The sequence below is a fragment of the Saccopteryx leptura genome, chromosome 4 (assembly GCF_036850995.1).
Source record: "Saccopteryx leptura isolate mSacLep1 chromosome 4, mSacLep1_pri_phased_curated, whole genome shotgun sequence".
Lineage (NCBI taxonomy): Eukaryota > Metazoa > Chordata > Mammalia > Chiroptera > Emballonuridae > Saccopteryx > Saccopteryx leptura.
The window spans coordinates 66,242,920-66,247,825 of NC_089506.1; the positions used below are offsets into that span (position 1 = coordinate 66,242,920).

General features: G+C 42.5%; 1 pseudogene; it reads right to left on the reverse strand.

Annotated features, from left to right (window-relative positions):
- Positions 1–216: 216 nt before the first annotated feature.
- Positions 217–4,698, reverse strand: LOC136404169 (urotensin-2 receptor-like; annotated as a pseudogene).
- Between the last annotated feature and the right edge of the window lie 208 nt (positions 4,699–4,906).

Sequence of the window (4,906 nt, forward strand, 5' to 3'; positions counted from 1 at the left end):
TTCATTAACAGTAATACAGTCTATTGAAGAAACAAATGCTACTGATTAATTTTTTACAACCTGTACAAACGTTTTACAACTTACATAAAATTAACTGGCTTTTATAACAACTTACTTTCTTCCTTTTCAAAAGTATTTCTATACTTTATAACTTTTATTATTAAAAGTATACAATTTCTTTTTAGTCAGAACTCTTAATTTTAAAAATCTTAACCTTTAGTGAAAACCAAGCTGGGTGTTGGAGGACAGCAAGTTGCCAAAGGCATGCTGGGAGCAGGTGGGGCACTGCCAGAAGTCTTTGGTGCCCACACGCCCACTGGCACTCCTGCCGTGGGGTGAGCACTGGTGGAAGTCACGGTAGTTCTTGGTGAGCAGTGTGTAGAGGAAGAGGTTGATGCAGCTGTTGAGGTAGGTGAGGCAAGTGGTCAGGTAGTTGATGATGTGTGAGCAGCAGCTGCTATATCTAGAAGGGCATGAAGCATGCCCAGAAGAGTAGTACAATGCCCAGGATGAGGTGCAGCACTCTGGGTTGGGCAGCTGCCGTGTCTGTGAGAAGGAGGCCTGCTGCGACAGTCAGTAGGTTCAGGCCAGGTGCATGTAGAGCAACCCGATGACCACGCCAGGCCCCACAATGCTGGTCTCAAAGAGTAGTGTCAGGTAGGCATGGTAGTTGCTCTGGCCCCCAGGCCGGCAGGCAGAAGCTCTTGTGTTCCTTGTGGACCAGTCGGATAGCCAGCAAGTGGGTGAAGATGCGAGCATGCACGGTCAGAAAGTCCAGGCTGAGGAGGACATGGCAACCCATGTCTCCAGGTGCCACTCCTTGTGATGTAGGTGGTGACAATGAAAGGGATGCTGAGCAGGTAGAGCAGGTCATCCAGCACCAGGTTGACAACATAGATGTACATGGAGGCTGAGGTTTGCAGGAAGCGGTACACAACTACCAGCGTATACACGTTGCCCACCACACTCACCACACCTATGACCAAGAGTACTGTTGCAATGGCACCCATGGCCACCAGGTCCTGCAGGGAGCTGAGTTCTGTCAGGCTGGCTCACGAGCTGTTGAGGGATGCATTGGGGTAGCTGGATGGTTTGGACACAGAGCTGCCTGTCATAGCTAGCTCAGGAACCTGCTTGCAGGCTCTGCTGCCTCACACTAGACTTGAGGCTGGGGTGTGCTGCAACAGGGGCATCTGTGGGTGACAAGCTTGTCCTCGGTCACTGCACAGCAGGTCGAGCTCCTGTGACCGCACTTCTGCAACAGCTTCGCCTTGCTCTGTACTGAGCAAACAAAAGAGGGCTGGCCCCACAGCCGCGCTGGATGGAAGGAAAGACAGTATCCAATGGAACACAGTATTGTTGGCACTGGAGCGGCAAGAGGGGGTGCACCTCGCCCTAAGGAGGGCTACTTGCTCACTGGTTTCAAAATCAAATTTGCTTAAAGTGTCCTTTATGATTCGATTTATGCGTCCTACCTGCACTGAACTTTTGGGTTCTGTAGGCACAATGTAATTTCCAATTAATTTCCAATTAATATTGAGTGCCTTTCCCACTAGCCATGAGATCTTGGATACAAATGCAGGCCCATTATTAGAGTGGGCAAGCTAAATTTGGAAAGAATTTTATAGAGCAATTTTTTAACAACTGTTATTACAGTCCCATTTCTAGTAGGAAAAACTTCTACCTACTTGTCAATTACTTTAGTAAAATCTATTTTTAAATGTTTACCTGGGAATGTTTCTCTCTCCCTGTTTCTTTTTATAATTTCTTTACTTTGCTTAGTATTTATTTGGGCACAGACTAAACACTCGGCTATTATGCCTTCTGCAATAGATTCTAAGGCTGGCTTTTCTAATTATTTCTTATTCTTAATTATTCCTTTTCTGTTGGCAAAATCTTTTTAATAATTGGATGCAAATAAACCTTTGGCAATAAGCGTTCTAGTAAAGTCGCAAAAATTTCCTAAAAACCCCACTGGTTTTAGGGCTACCTTATTGGTAGTATCATCAGCTGCTTGGTTTTCTTGAGTTTCTAGGGAGTCCCCCATTTCTGATGACTTGAATAGTGGATGAAGGCTACTATTTCAGGGGAGCAGGCTCCTGCATTGTTGGGGTGAGGGTTTGAGCCTCACCTTTGTTAGTTCTTAAGCTTTCTCCCGATGGCCCCTCTTTGACTATGCCTGTGTTAGGTTGTTCCTGACTTCAGGAATCTTACCCATCTTTGACTAACCAGACATCTTAGGGGCCACAGTTATGTGAGTGAGGGAGGAGCAATGCACCTTTCAAAATGCTTAGTTTTATTTATTTTTTAGCAGCTAATGATGCAATTCCTTTTTTTTTTTTTTAGAAAACATAATACATTTTCTTTTTAATTTCTAGACCTGAATGCTATAAAAGGCTAAATTGACTGCTTTATTATCTTCTGGTGCCTTTAGGTCTAGAGGTGCATAGACTCTAAGCTTTCCATACTCTAAGAAAGCTGCAGGTGTCTTTAATAACTTCCGACACCTTAGACAAGTTTATGGTTCTTTTTCTTAGTATTTTCTCTGATCCTGGCTAACAGAAATAGGTGGAGAATGTCTAAACCTTCCTCACTTGCTTGGTAGTTAAGGTCCCACTTTAAGCCAGGCAACCAGAAGCATTTTCTTGAGGTGGTCTTGATTATCTTAAGTGGGCAGCATATGTACAGTACAGATTCTAACAGTCCTGTTAGGTCTCAAGGCTTCCTGAAGAAGGGATCCTAAGCTTTCTAATTCTATAGGTCACTTGGGAAAAAAGGATTTAAACTATTTCTTATTATAATGTGTCTCAAATTCTAAAGATCTAGTTAAAGGCACCAACTGAAATGACCAATATTTCATAAAAATAAATTTTATATTTTACTTAGTCACAAATTCCTTTTACATTCCAAAAAACATACTTTATGCTATAATTTTATGCATTCTAACAGATAATGTCTAAAAAGCTCAAGAGAAACAGATTTTTGTTCACATCCTTTGGCCTTTATATCTGGGCTCAAAAATTAAATGTTTCTTAGTACCACAATTTGTTATCTATTTTCTATTTTTTTATTTATTATGTTGAGAATTCTACTGTTAAGCCAATCAATAGCAATATTTGTCCCTCTGGGTTTGGTGACCTTACATTGAACAATACGGCTTCAAAAATGATAATAAGCTAAACATTTATATACCATATAAAAATATATCATTAATAATCATTACATTAATAATTATTACATGTACCCTAATATTTAAACGAAGATTTTAACATCACAGGGCTATAAAATAGCAAATAAAAAGGAAAATTAACAAAAGACTCTTGAAATAACATATACATTTCTAACATAGAAAATACTCTTTCTTTTTGCAAAAGTGGCTTTTTTCTCTGCAAAACTGGCTTCTTCTTTACCACTCTGCACTCTTTCTGCAAAACATTAGCAAGACAATAGCCTTACCCCATAATCCTATCACTCATTTTCTTTCCTGGAGCTGTAATTCATTTCAAGAAACTGATAATCAACAAGGTCCACACCTGTGGTTTGTTATTTTTCCAAGCATTTTCATCTGGCCTTGTTTCCTTTTCTTTCTCTAAGATTCTTCTAAAGAAAAGTTCTAGGCCTGACCAGGCAGTGCCACAGTGGATAGAGCATTGAACTGGGATGCGGAGGACTCAGGTCCGTGACCCCGAGGTTGCCAGCTTGAGCACGGGCTCATCTGGTTTGAGCCAAAAGCTCACCAGCTTGGACCCAAGGTCGCTGGCTTGAGCAAAGGGTTACTTGTTATGCTGTAGCCCCACGGTCAAGGCACATATGAGAAAGCAATCAATAAAGAACTTAAGTGCCACAATGAAAAACTGATGATTGATGCTTCTCATCTCTCTCTGTTCCTGTCTGTCTGTCCCTATCTATCCCTCTCTCTGACTCTCTGTCTCTGTAAAAACAAACAAACAAACAAACAGTATTAATTCTTTAATACTATTCCTACCCTATATTTTCCAAATGGGTAAAACTTCTTTGGGTCAGTAGGTGAATATCTAAATATTTGAAAACAGTTTTTACTCTATACTTCCTTCAGTCACCCCACCCTTAATTGTGCCAGCCACCTTACTCTAGCACCCTACTTTGTCACTCCGCACACAGCATGTCCAGGCGTGGCCTCCCGCTCTTCCCTCACCTAAACTGCTTACTTGCCAGCCCTATGCCCCTCAGGGGCTGGAGAAAGATTTCCTGGAGTGCATTCCTCAGCCCTCTCCTCTTTACAATATGTGCACTGATTCTTTCATAGCAGAATCCTAGTCCTTTTTCTTGAATCCACTTTTTGTCCTAGATGTAAATCTGGCCAGACTAGGAAAAGAGCACCCTCTCCATATTGAGCATGCAGGGGTCCCCAAACTTTTTACACAGGGGGCCAGTTCACTGTCCATCAGACCGTTGGAGGGCCACCACATACAGTGCTCCTCTCACTGACCACCAATGAAAGAGGTGCCCCTTCCGGAAGTGCGGAGGGGGGCCGGATAAATGGCCTCAGGGGGCCACATGTGGCCCGCGGGCTGTAGTTTGGGGACGCCTGCTTCGAGACTGCCCTTACCATCCAGGGATTAAAAATTCCAGCCGATGGCCATCCAACCCCGAAGGTGTGCCATTCTGATTCAAAGAGAGTGCGAAGTCTTTCTTTTGACCATTTAATTCCATACCCATGGTTGTCTCCATAGGCTTCATGAAAGTGCTTTAGGAGACAACCTAAGGGGGTCTTTTGTGTACTGGGCCCTCCTTCCATATTTAGTGTCTGGGAGAATGCAGGAATCAGTACACCAATAAAAATGCAATAAAGATAAGACAGATAATAATTAGCACTCAGAATAACAGATGTTTGACTGAGATGTTAATCATCACACAAGAACAGAGG